The following is a 23,001-nucleotide window of genomic DNA, read 5'->3' as shown; positions in this document are numbered from 1 at the left end:
CACTCTAAGGAGCCAAGGGACTGAAGAGAAGAAAATGCAGAGTTGATCTATGGCTATGCTAAACCACTGCCTTCTGGCTCTACTCATTATCCCTATCTCTTCCCAAATCAAAATAATGTTCACTCATGGCTATTCTAGTATTTGCATTGTTTCCCCATTAGAATGTAAACACCCAAGTAACTTTAGCACTTTTTCCCTCATCAATTTGTATAGTATTTTTAATCTATCATGATGTTCCATTGCCTATAGAATATAAGTTCCTTGAGTGTAGGAAGTGATTTATGTCCCTTTTGTCTTTGTATCCCCAACATAATGTTTTCATGTGATAGGTGAATAATTCATTCTTTCTAACTTGAATTGAAGTAGCAAAACTGGTAATGAAATCTAAGTCTTCTGACTCTAAGGTCACAGCTCTTTTCACTCCACCATGCTTAGTATAAATATTTTCCCTATCTTGTCCCTATAAAGATATGGTCTATCTTAATAAATGGCCCATAAAACAGAAGAACAAAGTACTCTTGGAGACCATTAAAGCCATTATTTTCAGAAATCCTCCCTTCCTTCAAGGTCCATCTCAGCTGACATAAAATTTTCCCTATCCACTTACCTTTATTAGGTCTATACTATTAGGATATTTTTGATCAAATACCTCTGCAATCTGTTCTAAATTGTAATGCAATTATTTATGTCCATCAAATATTCCAAGGTCTTAGAAAATATGGATTATATTTTATTCATTTTTATTCAATGATCACAACTCTAAGGCACCATGCCTAGTATGTGGTATATGTTTAAATGATGTTTGTTAATTTGAACTGAATTCTGGGTAATGAAGAAACTCTAATTGCCATGATATTTGAAGATCACATGGTATTTCAGCATAATTTATAAATTGATTTATGATTTAAAATATGTCAATAACTTTTGAGAAAAAGTGTCATGATTATAATTTTATTTTACACAAGGAATTTGAGACTAATAGACATGAAGTAAATTGCTTACATCATTGAGGTAAATGTCTGGGTTAGGACATTCACTCTGGTCTTCTTTGTTTTTTTCTCTTTTATCACAAAGCAGTTGTTTTGCTTCCTTCACTTGGAAGGATAAAACATATTCATATGCTAGCTAAAAATAAAACCTAATCTGAAGGGAAATTCAATATTGTGAACATTTTATGACAGTTTACATAAGGAGATTTCAGTCTCACTAATTAACCAGTCAGCCAGTCAATAAGCATTTATTAAGTATTTATTATGTGCCAAGCAAAATGTTTAGTGCTGGAGACAAAAAAAAAAGAGGCAAAAGTTTATTGCTGTCCTCAAGGAGTTCCAAATCTAATAGGTGAGACAAAAGCCAAGATATTGTACAAAAAGATTTTTTCACACACATGTGTGTGTGAACATATGCATATATGTACACATATATACATACACACATATCATATATAGATAAAATGTGTGTATATAATAGATACACAACATGATAAATAAAAAATTAAAGAGGGAAAGCATTAAGATTAAGAGGGGTTAAGAAAGGCTTCCTGTAGAAGGTGGAATTTTAATTGAGAGTTGAAAGAAACTAGGAAAGCAAGGAGATAGTGTTTGCCTCAGTTTCCTTAAACGTAAAATTGGAATAATAGCAGTACCTACCTCACACAGTTTCTGTGAGGATCAAATGAGGTAATATTAGTATAGAGCTCAATATAGTTTCCAGAACATAGAAAGTACTATATATCATAGGTATTATATAAAATGCTATAAATATTATAAAACATTTATTAAGGAATTGAGACACACCAGACCCTGTGCTAAGGACTGAGAATACAAGAAAGAAAGAAAGAAAGAAAGAAAGAAAGAAAGAAAGAAAGAAAGAAAGAAAGAAAGAAAGAAAGAAAGAAAGAAAGAAAGAAAGAAAGAAAGAAAGAAAGGAAGGAAGGAAGGAAGGAAGGAAGGAAGGAAGGAAGGAAGGAAGGAAGGAAGGAAGGAAGGAAGGAAGGAAGGAAGGAGGAAAGAAAGAGAGCATAAGATAAAGGGGGAGGAAGGATGGAGAAAGAAAAAGAGAAACAAAGTCCCTTCCACCTAATGTGGAATTGCAAGTTATAAAAAAGAGCAGGAAAAAGGAGAGTATGCTTGCCATTGAAGAAAGCAAAAATCTGGAAAGTCAGGAGGAAGGATGAAATGGGGCTCTTTGGGGAGAGAACTGAGCGTGAAAGGACAGAGTTTTTCATGAAAAAGTGGTCATGGAAAGAAACTCACAAAACAGATGATGAGCCACAAGGGCATCATTCAGTGACGGGTTGGACTAGAAAACTTCTCTTCTTCCAGTTCTGACAGTATGGTTTTTCATAAAAGAGATCATCTTAGATCACAATTTATAGAATATGATTAGAAATATTCTATTAAAAAGGCACATCATGAGATAATTTCTTCTAAATCTGCACCAAAGTAGCATATGACTTTAAACAAGTCACTAGAGCTATTTTCTTTTTCTCTGTTATAGGGGTGATGGGATAGTATGTAGAGGCACCAAAACTCATGATGATAAGTATAGCATACATTCATAAATTCTGCCACAAAAATTCTGATTCTTCTTTATTCATTCATCATGCAAAGAGAATTTTAAAAATTATCTTTACCTTTTGTAACAACATACGCTTGCTTCATTAAAAGAAAGTATTGTACCATATTTTCCTTTCTTGAGAATTTATAGTAACTGCATAGAATCATGATTAAGAATCTTCTTTAGGGGGGCGGAGCCAAGATGGCGGAGTGAAAGCAACGACTCACCTAAGCTCCTGGAAAAACTCCTCTGGATATATCTGGGGGGAGAGTCTGACCAGACTTTAGAGGTGTAAAATCCAGTGGGTGATGGACTTTGACGGATTCAGAGCCCAGGCTGGACCGGAGGGTCCACGGGAGGGATCTGTTCCACGGGGGTAAGACCCCGGCGCACAGCGCAGCGCGGTCAGCGCGGCAGGGCGGAGGGGACCAGAGCAGCCCGAGAGTGGCGGGCGAGACCAGCGGAGCAGGAGATAAGCCAGGCCGAGCCGGTGAGAGCCGCTGAGTGCCAGACATCAGCGCAGCAGTCCTTGAAATCTTCAGCCTGAAGACGGACTTCGGTGGGTCACTACTTGAACTTCCAGGAACTGGGATGGCAGAGTGATCAGTAAGTGCTCTCTCCTCCCCCCTGATGACCGTGAGGGAACCATAAAATTCTTCCCCAGATTAATCCTGGATCAGCAGGAACAGCAGAAGGGAGCGGATGGTCTCATAACACCAGAGGCTGGAAAAGTGGCAAAGGGGGATTCTTCCTACTGTGGTGGAGGTGATCTGGAGGGACAGATGACCCAGGGCAGAGAAAATTCGTACTGAGACCCAGGCAAGCCTCAGAGCCGGGAGACGAGCCCCAGGAGGGGCGGGAACACGCGTTAGCCTCTAGGCGTGCCCCAGCCCTCCAGGGGAAAAGGGAAGACAATAGGGAAGCTGGGATTACCATCCCCTGACCTTGCCTTTGCCTCAAGTCAGCTGAGGAGATAGCCTGAGACCAGACCACACCTCACACACACCTAACAAGCTAACCCCAGGGTTGATCGGGGAAACAAAAAACAAAAGCCTGCTTTTAGCCTAGACACACATCAGCTCAACTTAAAGATCTGTACCTTCTGACTGAAAGAACCAAAAGCTACAACACTCAGCCAACATCATGAATCGGAAAAAGCAGACGAAAAGTGAAAAAACCATAGAATCTTTCTATGGGGATAAGGACGAAAACACAAACACCAAAGAGGTTAGAGCTGAGACTGTACTTCCATCTGAAACCTCAGATGGGACTATGAATTTCTCGCAAGCACAACTAGATTACCTGGAACGTCTGAAGAAGGATATAAAAGAAAAACTGGCCAATGATTTTAAAACTATAAAAAAAGAATTCACTGATGAGAACATCACCCTGAAAAAGAAAATTGAAGAAATGGAAAAGGAAGTTCAAAAATTAACTGGAGAGAATAATTCCCTAAAAGGAAGAGCTAATCAAATGGAAAAGGAAACCCAAAACCTAATTGGGAAAATTGATCAGATGGAAAAGGAAACCCAAAACCTAACTGGGAAAATTGGTCGAATGGAAAAAGAAGTACAAAAATTAAATGGAGAAAATAGCTCCTTAAAGGGAAAAATTGGTCAGATGGAAAAGGAGATGGAAAAGCTAACTGAAGAAAAGACTACGATGAAGATTAGAATTGGGCAAGTAGAAACTAATGACTCAATGAGGCAACAAGAATCAGTCAAACAAAATCTAAAGAATGAAAAGATAGAAGAAAATGTAAAATATTTAATTGGAAAAACAACTGACCTGGAAAACAGATCCAGGAGAGAAAATCTAAGAATTATTGGCCTGCCAGAAACCCATGATGAAGAAAAGAGTCTGGACAATATCTTCCAGGAAATCATCAAGGAAAACTGTCCAGAAGTACTAGACTCAGAGGGCAAAATAGTCATCGAAAGAATCCACCGTTCCCCTCCCGAAAGGGATCCCAAACTCAAAACCCCAAGAAATATAATTGCCAAATTCCAGAGCTATCAAGTGAAGGAGAAAATACTACAAGCAGCCAGAAAGAAACAATTCAAATATCAAGGACACACAGTCAGGATCACACAGGACCTTGCAGCTTCTACATTAAAAGATCGAAAGAATTGGAACCCAATATTCCGTAAGGCAAAGGAGTTGGGACATCAACCAAGGATCAACTACCCAGCAAAGATCAGCATAACATTTCAGGCAAGGAGAAAGTCATTCAACGAAATAAGGGATTTCCAGAGCTTCCTGACCAAAACACCAGAACTCAATAGACAATTTGATCTTCAAATGCAGGTCTCCAGAGAATCATAAAAAGGTAAACAGAGGGGAAAAAACAAAAACAAAAACTTGCTACTCAATTAGGGCAAACTGTTTACCTCCCTATAAGGGAAGATGATACCTGTTAATCTTGAGAACTGTGCAGCTATTATGATAAAAAGGATATATGTAGAGGGAAGGGGCATAAAGTAAATGATGTCATGTCAAAAATATGATTTAAGTAAGAGAAGGGAATGTAATAGGAGGTGTGGAAAGGGGGAAGCAGAAAATGGCAAATTATATCACAGGAAGAAGTACAAAACTATAGTAGAGGGAAGGAGGGGAGGGAGATGAGCATTGTTTGAGAGGTACTCTCATCTGATTTGTTCAAAGGAGGGAACAATAATCTTAAGTAGATAAGCCTAACTAGCTCTATAGGTAGTAGGAGGGGAAGGGGGAAGAAAGGGGAGGGTGGCTAAAAGGGAGGAAAGAAGCAATAAGAGTAAAGGGAACTAAAAGGGAGGGGGGTCAAAAGAAGGAGGGGAAGGCTGCAGGAGGAGGGGGAGAAAAGTGAATACTATTGAGGAGGGGAAGGGAGACGGGAGAGCTAAAAGCACAAATGGTGGGAAAGAGGTTGGAGGGAAATACACAGATTGTAATCATAACTGTGAATGTGAATGGAATGAACTCTCCCATAAAACGGAGACGGATAGCAGAATGGATTAAAAGCCATAATCCAACAATATGCTGCTTACAAGAAACACATTTGAAACGGGGGGATACACATAGGATAAAGGTCAAAGGATGGAGCAGAATATATTGTGCTTCAGCTCATGTAAGAAAGGCAGGAGTAGCAATCCTAATCTCAGACAAAGCAAAAGCAGAAATAGATCTAATCAAGAGGGATAAGGATGGAAACTATATCCTGCTAAAAGGCACCATAGACAATGAAGCAATATCATTACTAAACATGTATGCTCCAAGTGGTATAGCATCCAGATTCTTAGAGGAGAGGTTGGGGGAGTTGAAGGAAGAAATTGATAGCAAAACTATACTAGTGGGGGACCTCAACCTCCCCCTCTCTGAACTCGATAAATCCAACCTCAAAATAAACAAGAAAGAGGTTAAGGAGGTAAATAAAACTCTGGATAAGGTAGATATGATAGATCTTTGGAGAAAATTAAATGGGAATAGAAAGGAATATACTTTTTTCTCAGCGGTACATGGAACATTTACAAAAATTGACCATGTACTAGGACATAAAAATCTCACAATCCAGTGCAGAAAGGTAGAGATAATCAATGCATCCTTTTCAGATCATAATGCATTAAAAATTACATGTAATAAAAGGCCATGGAAAGAGAAACCAAAAATCAATTGGAAACTAAATAATCTAATTCTAAAGAAGGGTTGGGTTAAAGAAGAAATCATAGAAACAATCAACAATTTCATTCGAGAGAATGACAATAGTGAGACAACATACCAAAACTTATGGGACACGGCAAAAGCAGTTATTAGGGGAAGTTTTATATCTCTGAATGCTTACATAAATAAAATAGAGAAAGAGGAGATCAATGACTTAGGCTTGCAGTTGAAAAAGCTAGAAAAAGAACAAATTGAAAATCCCCAAGTAAATACCAAATTAGAAATACTGAAAACCAAAGGAGAGATTAATAAAATTGAAATTAAGAAAACTATTGAATTAATAAATAAAACCAATAGTTGGTTTTATGAAAAAACTAATAAAATTGATAAACCTTTGGTCAATCTGATTTAAAAAAAGAAAGAAGAAAACCAAATTACTAATATTAAAAATGAAAGGGGTGAAATCACCTCCAATGAGGAGAAAATTAAAACAATAATTAGAAACTACTTTGCCCAACTTTATGCCCACAAATTCGATAATCTAAATGAGATGGATGAATATTTTAAAAAATACAAATTGCCCAGATTAACAGAAGAGGAAGTTGAATACTTAAACAACCCCATCTCAGAAAAAGAAATTGAACAAGCCATCAATGAACTCCCTAGGAAAAAATCTCCAGGGCCAGATGGATTCACAAGTGAATTCCATCAAACATTTAAAGAACAGTTAATTCCAATACTACATACACTATTCTTGAAAATTGGGGAAGAAGGAGTCCTCCCAAATTCTTTCTATGATACAAATATGGTTTTGATACCGAAACCAGGAAGAGACAAAACAGAGAAAGAAAATTATAGACCAATTTCCCTAATGAATATAGATGCAAAAATTTTAAATAAGATTCTAGCAAAACGAATACAGCATCTTATCACGAGATTAATACATTATGATCAGGTAGGATTCATACCAGGATTACAGGGCTGGTTCAATATTAGGAAAACTATTAGCATTATTGATCACATCAACAACAAAGCTAACAAAAACCACATGATTATATCAATAGATGCAGAAAAAGCTTTTGACAAAATACAACATCCATTCCTACTAAAAACATTGGAGAATGTAGGAATAAAGGGAACTTTCCATAAAATAATAAGCAGTATCTATCTAAAACCTTCAGCAAGCATTATATGCAATGGGGATAAGCTAGATGCATTCCCAATAAGATCAGGGGTGAAACAAGGTTGTCCATTATCACCACTATTATTTAATATGGTACTAGAAATGTTAGCTGTAGCAATTAGACAAGATAAAGATATCCAAGGAATTAAAATAGCCAAAGAAGAAACTAAGTTATCACTCTTTGCAGATGATATGATGATTTACCTAGAGAATCCCAGAGATTCAAGTAAAAAATTACTTGAATTAATAAACAACTTTGGCAAAGTTGCAGGGTACAAAATAAACCCACACAAATCTTCTGCATTCCTATATATTAGCAACAAAGTCCAACAGCAAGAGATAGAAAGAGAAATCCCATTTAAAGTTAGGGTAGACAGTATAAAATACTTAGGAGTCTACCTCCCAAAACAAACCCAGGGATTATATGAACGCAATTACAAGACACTTTTTGCACAAATAAAGTCAGACTTAAGTAAGTGGAAAAACATTAGTTGCTCATGGGTAGGCCGGGCTAATATAATAAAAATGACAATTCTACCCAAATTAATATACTTATTTAGTGCCATACCAATTAAACTATCAGACAATTACTTTCTAGAGCTGGACAAAATAATATCAAAATTCATTTGGAAAAACAAAAGGTCCAGAATATCAAAGGGACTAATGAAAAGAAATGCTTGGGAAGGTGGCCTAGCGCTACCAGACCTCAAACTGTACTATAAAGCAGCAATTATCAAAACCACTTGGTATTGGCTAAGAAACAGAGAGGTAGACAAGTGGAATAGACTTGGCACTCAAGATGCAGTAGACAAGGAATATAGCAACCTTCTGTTTGATAAACCCAAGGACCCCAGCTTCTGGGATAAGAACTCATTGTTTGACAAAAATTGCTGGGAAAACTGGATAACAGTGTGGCGCAAATTAGGCATAGACCCATACCTGACACCGTACACAAGAATAAAGTCCAAATGGGTACATGATTTAGGTATAAAGATTGATACCATGAATAAACTGGAGAAGCAAGGAATAGTGTATTTATCAGATCTATGGAGAAGGGAAGAATTCTTTACTAAAGGAGAGATAGAATGCATTATGAAATGCAAAATGGATAACTTTGATTACATTAAACTGAGAAGTTTTTGCACAACCAAACCCAATGCAACCAAAATCCGGAGGGATGTAGTAAATTGGGAAAGAATTTTTACGGCTAAGCTCGGGGATAAAGGCCTCATTTCTAGAATATATAGAGAACTGATCCAAATGTACAATCATACAAGTCATTCCCCAATTGATAAATGGTCAAAGCATATGAACAGGCAATTTTCAGAGGAAGAAATTAAAGATATCTATAATCATATGAAAAAATGCTCTAAATCACTATTGGTTAGAGAGATGCAAATCAAAACAACTCTGAGGTACCACATCACACCTATAAGATTGGCAAACATGACAGAACAAGAAAATGATAAATGCTGGAGAGGATGTGGGAAAGTTGGAACACTAATTCATTGTTGGTGGAGCTGCGAGCGCATCCAACCATTCTGGAGAGCAATTTGGAACTATGCCCAAAGGGCTACAAAAATGTGCATACCCTTTGACCCAGCAATATCGCTACTAGGACTATATCCCCAAGAGATCGTAAAAATGGGAAAGGGTCCCACATGTACAAAAATATTTATAGCAGCACTCTATGTAGTTGCCAAAAACTGGAAGTCAAGGGGATGTCCATCAATTGGGGAATGGCTGAATAAATTATGGTATATGAATGTAATGGAGTACTATTGTGCCATAAGAAATGATGAACAAGAAGACTTCAGAGAGGCCTGGAAAGACTTATATGACCTGATGCTGAGTGAAAGGAGCAGAACCAGGAGAACTTTATGCACAGCAACAACCACAGTGTGTGAGAGTTTTTTCTGGTAGACTTAGATTTTTGTAATAACACAAGAACTTCTTACCAAAAAAAAAAAAAATCCCAATGGAGGATCTCAAGGCAAAATGCCTGCCACACTCAGAGAGAGAAATATGGAAGTCACTCACATATTGTAGCAGATCATGTTTGTGTATGTGTATGTGTTTGTGTATCATGTTCTGATTTGTTATACGATTTCTTTCATTTATCTTAGTCTGACTACATAGCATGACTATAGTGAAAATATACTCAATAGGAAAGTATATGTAGAATCTATACAGAATTGTATGCAGTCGTGGGGAGGGAGGGGGGGAGTGGGAGGTAGGTGGGGGGGATAAAATCGCAATTGTATGGCAGTGACTGTTAAACATTACAAAAAAAAAAAAAAGAATCTTCTTTACAAGATCTAGACAAAAAAAAATGGAAAGGTGGCAAGGGACCAAGTTGTGAAAAACTATAAATGAAAAACAAATGACTTTACTTTTTTAATTTATTTATTTTTATATTATGACATTCATTTCTACAAAATTTTAAGTTATAATTTTTCTCCCGATCTCTCTCCTCCCCCCACCCCATAACACCTTGCCTTCTGATTATGCCTTCCCTCAATGTGCCCTCCCTTCTATTACATCCCACCCTTCTCTTATCCCCATCTTCTCTCTTTTCTTGTAGGACAAGATAGATTTCTATACCCCATTACATGTATTTCTTATTTCCCAGTTACATGCAATAACAATTCTCAACATTCGTTTCTAATACTTTAAATTCCAACTTCTCTCCCTCCCTCCCTCTCCACCCATCTCCATTGAGAAGACAAGCACTTCAACACAGGCTATATATATGTGTGTGTCGTTTTGGAAAAAACTTCCATAATAGTCATGTTGTATAAGACTAACTATATTTCCCTCCATCCTACCCTGTCCCCCCTTTATTCTGTTCTCTCATTTGACCTTGTCCTTTCCCAAAAGTATTTACTTCTAGTTACTCCCTTCTCCCATTTGTTTTCCCTTCTATCATTCCCCCCACACCCCACTTATCCCCTTTTCACCTACTTTCCTGTAGTCTAAGATAGATTTTTATACCAAATTTAGTGAGCATGTTATTCCCTCCTTAAACTACATGTGAAGAGAGTAAACTTCACTTTTCCCCTCTCACCTCCTCCCTTCTCTCCTCCACTGAAAAAGATTTTTCTTATCTCTTTTACGAGAGATAATTTGCCCCATTCCATTTCTCCCTTTCTCCTCCAATATAATCCTCTCTGACTCCTAAATTTTATTTCTTTTATAGATATCATCCCTTCTGATTCAACTCAACCTGTGCTCTGTGTGTGTGTGTGTGTGTGTGTGTGTGTGTGTGTGTGTGTAATCCCTCCACCTACCAAATGCTGAGAAAAATCTCAAGAGTTACACATATTATCTTTCCTTGTAGAAATGTAAACACTTCAGCTTTAGGAAGTCCTTTACAATTTCTCTTTCCTGTTTAATTTTTCATGTTTCTTTTGTTTCTTGTATTTGAAAGTCAAATTTTCTCTTCAGTTCTGGTCTTTTCATCAAGAATGCCTGAAAGACCTCTATTCTACTGAAGGACCATTTTTTTCCCCTGAAGTATTTTGCTCAGTTTTGCTGGGTAGGTGATTCTTGGTTTTAGTCCCAGTTCCTTTGACTTCTGGAATATCCTATTCCACACCCTTCTATCCCTTAATATAGAAGCTGCCAGATCTGTGCTATACTGATTATATTTCCACAATACTTGAATTGTTTCTTTCTAGCTGCTTGCAATATTTTCTCCTTGACCTGGGAACTCTGAAATTTGGCCAAAATATTCTTAGGAGTTTGTCTTTTGGGGTCTTTTTCAGGAGGTGATTGGTGGATTCTTTCAATATTTATTTTACCCTCTGATTGTAGAATATCAGGGAAGTTTTCCTTGATAATTTCATGAAAGGTAATGTCTAGGCTGTATTTTTGATCATGGCTTTCAAGTAGTCCCATAATTTTTAAACTGTCTCTCCCAGATCTATTTTCCAGGTGAGTTGTTTTTCCTATGAGATATTTCATATTATCTTCTCTTTTTTTCATTCTTTTGGTTTTGTTTTTTAATTTCTTAGTTTCTCATAAAGTCATTGGCTTCCCTCAGCTCCACTGTCATTTTTAAAGAACTATTTTCTTCAGTGAACTTTTGAACCTCCTTTTACATTTGGCTAATTTTGCTTTTTAAAGCCTTCTTCTCCTCATTGGCTTTGTGGACCTCTTTTTCCAACTGAGTCAGCCTATTTTTAAAGGTGTTATTTTCTTCAGCATTTTTGGAGTCTCCTTTAGCAAGCCGTTGACTTGGTTTTCAAGCTCTTCCATGGCCTGAGCCCACTGAATATTAATTTTGAAGGTCCTGGATGCAGAAACCTTCTTCTGACAGTATGTATTGTTCTTCCTCATCTCAAAGGATGGAAGCAAATACCAATTCACCAAGAAAGTAACTTTCTATGGTCTTATTTTTCCCCCTTTTTTGGTCATTTTCCTAGCCAGTTACTTTACTTCTGAATCTTCATCAAAAGAAGGGTTGTAGTGCTCCTCCTCACCCCAGGACTGTGCCCAGGGCTGAGGTTCAGATCAGCTGCTCAATTCCCCCAGGGTCTTTAGGCGGAAAGTTTCACAGATGGACATTGCAGCTGTAGTCACCACTGTTGCTGCTGCTACTGAGGGCCAGTGCTGGGGGGACCCTGCTCCCCTCTCGCACAATTGAGAAAGCCCTCTCACTGACCTTTGGAGCTTTCTTTGGTGCTTGTGGGTTGAGGAATCTGAGATCCTCCCTGCTGAGGATTCTGCCCCAGAGGCCTGTTCTGGTCCTATTCCTCCCGGTACTGCATGGCCAGGGCTGAGCTCTGCTCTCCTCAGCATCTCATGGGATAGACCTTTCCTGTCAGCCTTCCAGGTTACCTTTGGCTGGAAATCTTTTTCACTCTGTCGTTTTGTGGCTTCTGCTGCACTAGAATTTGTTGAGAGTCATTTTTTACAGATATTTTATGGGATGTGGGGGAAGAGCTAATGTATGTGCATATTTTTACTCTGCCATCTTAACAAATGACTTTATATTGCATTCTGTAGAAAATAGAGAGTCACAGGAGTTTAAGAATAGGCAAGAGGATCACATGATCAGGCTTACATTTTAGGAAAATCACTTTGGTAAGTTATGTGGAAGAGGGATTGAACAATTAATCTTGTACTAGGGCAATTGGTGGTTCTGTGAGTAAAAAGAATAGGATCTTACAAGTGATATTCTGAAGGTAAAATAAAATGATTTGACAGTTGATTGGTTATACAGAGTGAACAAGAGTTAGGTGTTAAAGAGTCTACTAAATGGGATGATTGGGAGGGTGGTGGTTAGTATAATGGCAAACAGAATGTTCGGAAGAATGGAGGGTTTGTAAGGAAAGATAAAGTTCTGTTCTGAACATATTGGATTTGAAATCTATCCATTGGATATCCAATTCAGTAATAGGCATTTAGTGGTATGGGACTGTATGGAAAGAAAGAGCTTAGGGCTAGATATAAAAATCTGAGAATAATCAATATGCATATGATAATTTCACTGTGGAAACTGAAGAAATGATCACATATTTAGTACAAACAGAAAAGGGTCTTAGTCAAAGCCTTGGTGAACATCAACAGCTAGTTAATTTGACGTAGATTAAGAGTGAGATGGAGGAATCATACAGTTACAAGGAAGAATGACAAGAGAACAGTTGTGAAAACTCAAAGAGTGGAGAATATTTAGAGAGTGATTAAGTGTCAAGTACCTACTTTCTTAGGCTTCTTGAAATGCCCTCATCAGGAAGTTCTGCTTCAAGTTGAACAGATGGTCAGGGTTGCTTCACTACTGGCCCAAGATCTCACCTCAGCTAGATCCTACCTTTAAAATTCAGTGTGATGGCTCAGCCAAACTATCTTCCGACTCCTTTCCAGGAGTCTAGAAGTCTTATTTTTGCTAGTTATTATTGTCTTATTACCTACCTATTGGGGAATGGCTTCAAGTGCTTCATTTTATGGATGAACAATTTGAGTTCAAGAGATATAATGTGACTCAACAATTTACCCTTTAACAGAGATTGTCTGAGAACTCTGGTTCCCAGCTTCCAATTTAGTAGTCTGCTACCACCTCCCCCACAAAAAAATCAACAAAACAAAATAGCATAATTTCTTAGTATTTCCTATTCAATAGATTCTTGATAATCCTAAGAGGATAAGTGACTTGCCTGAGGTCATACAGTATATGTCTGAGGTAGGACTGAACCCATGCCTATCTAACTTCATTCTATCCACCAGACCAGACTTCTTCCCTCAAAGGTAATAAAAGACAAAAATAGTCAATGTTGCAGGTTATGCAGGAAAGCAGAAACATTAATTCTGCTTGGGATGAACTTTGAAGTGGTCCAACAATCAGGAAGATAATTTTAATAATCTTGTATTGTTTTAGAAAATTAACCCCAAAGTAAAGTTTGAGGTTTAATCATGCCCTTTAACTCATTGATATCACAATTAGACACAGGTTCTAAAGAAGTTCAATACAGAAATACAGGTTATTTACAAATAAGGGAACCCAGAAAAAAATGTTGTACAGGAATTTAATGCTATTGCTCTATAAGAGACCATGAATATTTTGATTTCAGAGAAACATGGAAAGACTTGTTTGAACTGATGCAAAATAAACATCATAGACACAATGAAAACATTAATATAAGTAAAATGACATAACTAAATTATGTAATTATAAGGACCAAACTTGACCCAGAAGATGATGATTAAGCACCTATCTCCTTTCAGTAGAGAGGTGGTGTGACTAAGGATGTCAAATACACTGTGAATTGGGGTACAATATCAGGTGCTTTTGCTTAAAAGTTTGTTATTGTTACAAAGGGACTTATTTTGTAGTGGTGACTATAGGTAAATCTGGAATTGAGTGTGATGAAAAAATGAAAAAGTATCAATAAAACTAATGGTTTTGTTTTTATTTTTTTTGAGTAACACTTGGACTAGATGATATTTATTGTCCCTTCCCTGACTACCAGTGTCATGATTCTACAGTTCTTGAAAGCAGTATATAAACCTTTATTTAATCTGCCAGCTAGGTGGCATAGTGATAAAGTGCTGGAACTGGAGTCAGAAAGATTCATCTTCCTAAGTTCAAATTGGGACTCAGACAATTACTACCTGCATGACTCTAGATAAGTCACTTAACACTTTTTGCCTCAGTTTCCTCCTCTACAAAATAAGCTGGAGAAGGAAATGAAAAGTAATAGCAGCTTGACAAAAAAATGCCAAACGGAGTTGTAAAGAATGAGACACAAACTGAAACAACTGAGAAACAACAAAATCCCCATGTCAGTTCAAGGAACCAGAGCTTAAAAAGCACCCAGTTCTTCAACTTGTTCTCATTTCATGGCACCCAAAATGGAGAGACAGTTATGAAGTACTTTTATTCTCAACAATCAATCTTTAAAAATTATAACTTTGGAACATAAACATGCAAAACATGTCACAAGATGTAATCACAACTGCATAAGAAAGTTTGAAGAAGATCTTGACTGGACCTCAACTCCTTTCTCTAAAGACTACAAAGAGAAGGGAAAGAATGGTGCCAATACAATGTCAACAGTTTGCATTTCCATAATACCTTCTAGTTATAAGCACTCTTCACCTTTCTCATTACACACTCACTCTTGTGGTCTAGGCAGTGTAAATATTTTAATGCACATGTGCAGACCCCATCAGTTTGCTTAGACTGTAAACTTTTTCTATGTGAAGGAGACTAAGAAGAAGCTTTAGGGGGAATCATGATTATGTATAAGGAAAGTACCTTGAATTCACTAGCATATGTGAAGACATCCTGTAGCTAGTTCCGGTCAGCTCACTATGCGTTGAAGAGGTTGTTGTTCAGTCAAGTCTGACTATTCATGGCTCCATTGACTACAGTATATGAGGCCTTTCTATCCTCTAATATCTCTCCAGTTCTGTCCAAGTTCAAGCTCATTGCTTCCACAAAGCTCTCTGTTCATTTCCTTGTCTCCCTTCCCCTTTTCTTTTTGCCTTCAATTTTTCCTAATATCAAAGTCATTAGAAATGAGTTCCATCTTCTCATTACATAGCCAAAGTATTTAAGCTTCAGCTTCACTATTTGATCTTACAGTAAATAGCCTGAATTAATTTATTTAAGTATTGACTGATTTGATGATCTTGCTGTCCAAAAAACACTCAAAAGTCTTCTCTAGCACTACAGTTCTATAGTTGCAATTTGGCAGTGCTCAACTTCACCTGTTATTCAATTCTCACAGCCATATATTACTACCGGAAAATCCATTGTTTTAGCTATATGGAGCTTTGTAGGCAGTGATGTCTCTGATTTTTAGAATGCTGCCTAGATTTACCATAACTTTCCTTCCAAGGGGCCTCTTTGGCAGGCTATTAAGGTATTTAAAAAGTTATAACTGATTTATCTATAATATATTTGTTTCAGTCACTTCTGGAAGATATCTGTTACTCCTTAACTCAGTGTCCAGTGAAAGAAGTGGTGAGTCTGACCCTGGGAACTTCAAAAAGTTAGCAGATTGAGCCATGGGAATACAGGAGTTCTCTACTTGAGAGAGCAAGGAATGATCTTTAGGAGTAATGCAACATTTTTTAAACTGGGGATTGTGACCCTATATGGGTTCATGAAAAATTTGGCAATAATAAAAGACTTCTGAACCCCCAATGCCCAAAAATTAGTTACAAATCACATGCATAAAGAATCTGAAGTGTTTCTGTCAGCACTTGCCCATGTTATATTAAGCAACTTCACTGCAGCCTTGGTTCTGAAGACAAAGCTTGCACACTTTGCGGTGTGCAGGCCTTCAGGCAAAACAACACCAAAGAATGCTGTCAAGACATGAAATGGAGTCTCAATGGAAAAAGTTTAAGAAGCCCTGAATTCTACAGCAATCTGGCCCAGCAGAAGGATTTATCCAGCAGCATCTGTAGAAGAACTTGGTGGAAACAATTCTAACTAGAAACAGAACTAAGTTTAAGACCTAATGTCACAGAAAACAAGGTGATGGAGAAGAAAGTATGCTCCAGGGAAGTTGGAGAAATGTTAGTAATTTTTCTTATTTTCAAAGTGATATTCTTATGTAAAAGTTATTTTACGTTAATTGGTTAAATGAAACTGAGGTATCAGTCACTGGCCCATAATAAAGAGGAGAAGGGGGGCTACAGACGGAGACTACTATTGATAGCAGTAGAGAAGTGACAAATCCAACCCTTCTGGATAACTGAGCAGCCTGAGGGTCAAAGTCCTGGCCCTGAGGGAAGATGCCTGGGTATACTTGCTTCAGCATTTTTATGCCTATTTTAGAAAGACTCTAATATTTTCCAAAAATTGCATTAAGTAACTAAAAAAGCTGGAATTTCTTAGCTTTTCATGTTCAAAGCCCAATGTTCTTTCCATTTTGCCATGTTGCCTTTTAAATACATAAGACACAGAAAAGAAACCATTTAATGTACCTCAACAAATTTATTAAGAACCCACTATGTGCAAAGCACTGCATATAAAAGAGTAGGGACCAAAGAGCTTAAATTGAATGGAGGAGATGATTGGAACAAATGTACATCATTGTATAATTCACTATCACAAATGGGTGAGATTCTCATGAGAGCAAAGAAAAGTTCAAACAAGGTACTAAGATAAATTGAAGGGGTAATGGAAATCAAAGAACCCTTAAAGAAAAAGGTGAAAAATTAATTAGTCCTTGAAGGAAGGGTAGCACTTGAAAAAGAAGAAATGGCATGATGTGACCACATGAGCCAAAGGATGGAAAGGGTAGCAAAAGGATGAGAAAAAGGCATGGAGGTCCAGGTTACATAGATTATATGAGGTAAGGTTAAAATAGAAAAATGAGATAGATCCTGGAGGTTCTTGAAGGCAAAAATAATTAGTAAAAAGAGGGCAGGGAGAGTCTTGTACCTCATACTGCAGGGTGAACTGTCCATCCACATGTTTTCTATGCATGGAGTCCTTAGGTGTAATCTCTGTGTGTTCCCTCTCCTTACTGGCAGTGTTTATATTTGTGGGAGAGTGTACTTTTAAGTTTATGGGATGAAAAGAATGTCTTATTATAAAGATGCTTATTGTGATAATCCAGTAAATACTTTGGTTTTAAGGGGTTTTTTTGTATTGTTAAGGCTAACTATTAACTGTATTCACATTGGTAAGGCCTCACAAGTATCATTTTGGAAATGTGAACCCACAGTTTATTTAGAACATGTGGTAGCCATAATCCAGGGTAGCTGTCTGTGAATTGTAGGATCATCTATAGGAGAGTTACAGATATGTATGGGTGTACCCCTTTTAGAATTATAATATGTAGTTTGTAGAGAGGAAGTTACAGAGATAATGACATGCAAATTGATTTTCCAGGGATAAAACTGTATTTGCACCTAGTAAAGTGTAAATCTTCAGATATGAATGCAAGTTTCTGTATCTTGTAAATGATGGGAAATTTTGTGTAGCTAATTTGCTTATGAAAAGACCATCCTATGTAATGAACTTGTCTCCAGGATATATTTTGCTTCTGTATCTTTTCCTTTACTACCAGTTTCCTTAGACCAATACAGCAGCTATTTTTAGAGTTAAAAAAAAAAAATAAAACAACTGGAAAACTATGTACATCAGAACAGTTTGCTCATCAACTAACAAATAGCCATCATATGGTTATGACATAGAATTCAGAAATTATTTCAGAAATATAGTGCCTATTCACCATTAGTTAATATGAGGTCCCTCATGAAAGAGAATATAGCTCTGAACCAGGAAGAAATGCCAAAATGAAAGACTAAACTGTTCTCACCTCCTTACTGGCAAGCAACAAGCCTTAGAAATGAGGGAAGGCAATTTGAAAAACTTTTTCTCATCTTAGGTTGAGTATTTACTATACTCCAGTGTAATGTTAAGGGAATTGGTAGATCCTTCTTGTCCCTTAATAGGCCTGTGTGACCTGCTTTGAGCTCTGACCCAGCCCACAACTTAAGTCACATGGAGCAAATTGTGGAAGGAGATTACTGAATGGATAGAGCAAGAAGAGGGTAGCTAAGAGAGGGAGACAGAGTTGGGAGAGAGCAGGCAGAGCAGATCAACTAGCATGAGTAAGAGGGGGTGATTTTGCCTAAGGGAGCTTGTTTGTGGGGAGGCCTAATGGAGGGAAGGCTTGGGGATGGCTGTGCTCCTTTCACTGGTAATGTGTACAAACTCCATCATTACCATGGTGGGATTGACTTTCTGGTAATGAAATAAATATCTTGACTTCATCTTTGAGGAAGAGAGTTTATATTTTGTGATTTTACCCTGGAAATACACATGCGTATCCATAGTAGCTGCTGTGGGTATCACATTGGCATTACACCTAGTTGAAGATTGTGGTTTATCATAAAAAGCTGAAAGTGGTGAAAATTAAAGCTGTCCATCAATCAGTAAGCCCATAGAATCCAAAAGATTGACCCATCCAATAGAGAAACCGTATATTATGGGGAGAAAACTGCTGCAGATCCCTTCTAGCTATTGTTGTTGAACTGGCTTGTTCTTCTTTCTCAAAGAGTATCATGGCATCAGAGATGCTCTCACTGATTAGCCAATAATATGTCTCAGTCCAGTCCTCTGTTGGTCATTGTTTGGATTTTGATGAATCAGAGTGAATGTAAATAATAATTGTTTCTGTTCTGCCCAGAAACCCTGATGCACTAACCTTCCCAAATTAATTGTTTTTGAATAGGCAAATGAGGCCATCTTTTGTTTCATATCTTGCCCAACCTTAAATAGCTGAATGGGTGTTAACTTAGACAAGCTGTGATTTGAGAAAGTAACATAAATGTCTTGATATAGATCTCTGCAAACCAGGCATTGATAGAGTGTGAGAGCAAGCAAAGTAGGATCTTTTGCGGGTTTAGTTTATACCAAGAAGTATAATGCCTCTGAATAATGTAATTAAAGAGAATCTTTCCCACCCATTTTTGGGCTTGGGAATATTTTTAGGAAGGCTCACACCTTTTGTTAATGAGGCACTGATTCAAAAGGGATGTGATGCCCTCTGGCTTTAAAAAGTGTATAAAGACTCTGAGGTATGGTTTTACTTTGGGTTTAGTTTTTGGAAGGACATTTATGTGCCAGATGAGACTGTGGAAAGCCACTAAGCAGCCCCTCAGCTTTGAAAACCCAGGTGTTTGTGCTTCCCTTTCCGGTAATTATAGTCAAACAGTTGGACCAGTCTGTTGAATTATGACGTATGTATAGCTTACTGTTAGAGAGTTTGGAAGTGCTGTCTGCTGATTTAGATTTCTCCACATTTTCTGTGAAGTTCAGGATGATGACTTTTTCCCCTGAACTAACGGAAGATACATATGCTTGATTAGAGTTAACCCCTCAAATATTACCTTTCCTTTCAAATAAGCAGATCAAAGAGCCTGTGATAGCAGGGCCCCCTGCATAAGTCAGGGTACTTATTGTTACATAGAGCCATCAGGATTCAAATGGAGCTACTTAACTATGCCTAAACCTAAATCACTGTGGCTCTCACTGATTAGCCAATAATGGGCCCCAACCCAAACCTCAGTTAAACTTGGTTGGATTTTGTTGATTCAGAGTAAGTGTAAATAGAAAGTATTTCTCTTCTGACCAGAAATCCTGAAGTGCTTCCCTCCCTGGTTGATTTCTTTTCTGAATAGACAATAGACACTGTGTGAGTGTGTGTGTATATACGAGTGGTATTTCTTACATAGCCTTAATCACTGAATGGGTGTTACCTCAGACAAATGGAGAGCTGGGAAAGACTTTAGCTTTATAAGGCCAAGGCCCCCATTGCACTTGGGGCCATTTCCAGTCATCCTGATCTATGTCTTACCACTGGACAGCTATGGAGGAAAGAGTAAAGCTGGTGATTTTGCACAGCCTGCCTCACTGAAATACAATTCACTTGCAAGTCAAGACATCACCTTCCTAATGGTATTGGTACTATTTGAGAAGAATGAACAACAGCAATACCTTGCCCAGAGATTAATTTCATGAAGACTCTATAAAGAAAGAATAGATGCTAAAGTCCTGTTATTGCTGTGTTTTGAATTCCTTTGGCCACATATACCCCTGTCCTATATGCATCACTACCACTATATTTTAAGTTTATCGCACCCTTGTCATAGCTACAGTATACTTTTACCTGAGAGTTTGCCTCAGATTTAGAGGGCAGGGTATTTTAAAACTATTACTAATGCCATGTTTTGTGAGTAAATGCCTTTGCTAAGATCTAATTCAGTCCACTGAAGCATGGGAAGCATGCTGACAAGGTAGGACTCCTTAAAATTTGATATAGCATTTACTCTTTGGGGAGTAGCCCAGAGGAGTTATTACATGCATTTTATTTTATTTAACACTCACAGCAACCCAGTGAAATAAGTACTATTCTTTTTTATTGTGGAGATAAGGAAATTGATGCTTGAAAAAGTTAAATAATTTGTTCATAGTCACACAGTATTAGAGGTAGAATTTGAAACTGGTTGTCCACAGCTCCAAGTGCAGCGCACTATCCAATATGCCACTGAAATGATTAAGGAGTGTATGTATGTTTGGGTATGTGCAGTGATAGTGAGGTAAAGGGAACACGCAATGATAACTGAGGTTTCAAGTATGATGTTGGAATAATGATCATAGAGTTCTTAAGGGTAAATGCAGATTTTGGCAGGAAGATGATGAGTATGCATTTGAATATAATGAACCTAAGGACATTTTTCAAGCAGAGATACTTAGTGGATAGAATTGGATAGCCACAGGGACAGGTTGAAAGTAGCAATGGGCAGAAAGGACATAGTAAAGCCATAGGAGTGGATGACATTACTAAGGGAGTGAATGGAGGAAAGAAAAAGAAGGTGGTCAAAGACAGAAACTTAGAATATACCCACTTTTAAAGGATAATAAGAGACTGAGAATCTAGCCAAAGAGAAACATAAAAATGGGTAGGCATTGTTACAGGATTCAAAGATAAATGGAAGGAAAGGATAGTTCCTAGTGACATTGCTGCAGAAAGGTCAAGGAAGTTGAGGACTAAAAAGGACATCTAGAATAACGTAAGTTTGTGAAAAAGCTGTCTTAGTAAAGCAATAAAGAGAGAAGCTAAAATACAGGGAGTTCTGAGTGTGAAGAAATGGAGACTAATCTTTGAAAGGGAAGAGAGAAACAGGAGGGCATAGCAAGAACAGGAGAAGGATTTTTGTTTTGTTTTGTTTTTCCTTTTTTGTGTTTGTTCTTCATCACTTAGCAAGATGTCTGGCACATAGCAGGCACTTAAATGCTTGATGCCTGCCTCTGCCTGGTCTGATTTTGTTGTTTTGCGTGGTGGGGGTGGGGGTGGTGTATGTGTGTGTGTGTGTGTGTGTGTGTGTGTGTGTGTGTGTGTGTGTGTGTGTGTGTGTGTGTGTGTGATTATTTGTTTCTTTTACAATAAGGACACCTTGACACATTTTTATAGGCTGTTGCTTTTTTTTTTCCTGATTTTTTACAAAATGCGGTTCCCTTCTTGCCATATAAAGGTCAATTTTTAAGCTTTTTCCTTCCTTCTCAAAGAAATAGATCTATATTTATTCAGCCCATGTGTACTGAGAACATACTTTCCAGACACTGTACTGCAAAGAATGATAGGAATAAAACAGTCCCTACCCACATAAAGCTTGCAATTTGGGAGTAAAGATAAATTAGATACAGAAATGATTATAATACTAGGCATAATTTAGCATCTATTAAATAAAGAATTGAGTACTATGTAAGTTCAAAGGATAGGGAAATCACATTTATCTGGGGGTAAAAAGAAAAAAAAGCTTAGTGGAGAAGGCTCAATCTTTAGAGATCAACCAATCTGAAAGAATTTACAGTACTGTTGGCTGAACATGTAAAGACAAAAATGAAACAGTCCCTGCTCGAATGAGCTTTTATTCCATCAAATTCATATGTTCATAAGTACATTTATAAAGCATGTGAACACAATAAATACATGATAATTTTAAGGAGTGGCACCAGGCCAGCAGTGGACATGCAGAGTTGATGAAGTAGCATTCCAAGAAATGAAACCAAATTGAGCAAAGGCACAGAGATAGAAAATATTCAGAGGAAGATAAATAGTCTAGTTTGGCTGAAGTTTAAGATTTGTTAATGAGCATCATTTGGGAAAAAAAAAACAGTAGAAGACAGTAAAAGCAGCAGAACAGAAACAATAGACAAACATTGGTCATGCTTACTTGCAAAAGGAAATTGTGTGGCCATAGAAAAGGCAATTCGCTTTTTTGACCCTTAATTTCTTCATCTTAAAAGTGAAAATCATTTGCATTCAGTCTTTATTATTTGTGAAATTATACTGTTCCAAACTTTTAAAACATCTGTTTATGGTTTCTAAGAATTTCTAATATTCCTTTCCTTTCTTTTTAATTGAGAAGTACTAGTTTTCATTTGTTTAGGTGATTTTTGGAGCTAAGCTCTGTGTTTCCTTAACCTTATATCAATTTTTGTTTGTATACAATGCAAATCCATTATCATCCATTTTACTATGCCAAAAGCATATGTTAAGACTGAGATTCAGCAAGTATAAATTATTATTATTTTTGCTCTTATGATTAGTCCATTTCTATTACTATCATATAGTTCAATAAGCCCCATA

The 23,001-nt window shown here is 37.3% G+C and overlaps 1 long non-coding RNA gene across 1 annotated transcript in view; it reads left to right on the top strand.

Annotated features, from left to right (window-relative positions):
- Positions 1-4,413: 4,413 nt before the first annotated feature.
- The window catches only part of LOC140531626 (uncharacterized), a 29,980-nt gene continuing 11,392 nt past the window's right edge, over positions 4,414-23,001 (top strand). Inside the window, exon 1 of the long non-coding RNA XR_011976391.1 lies at positions 4,414-4,888. This is a non-coding gene — a long non-coding RNA (uncharacterized lncRNA). The remainder of the gene's footprint in view (positions 4,889-23,001) is intronic.

Source organism: Notamacropus eugenii, chromosome 3 (assembly GCF_028372415.1).
Source record: "Notamacropus eugenii isolate mMacEug1 chromosome 3, mMacEug1.pri_v2, whole genome shotgun sequence".
NCBI classification, from domain to species: Eukaryota; Metazoa; Chordata; class Mammalia; order Diprotodontia; family Macropodidae; genus Notamacropus; species Notamacropus eugenii.
This window is presented reverse-complemented; position numbering and strand designations above follow the sequence as displayed.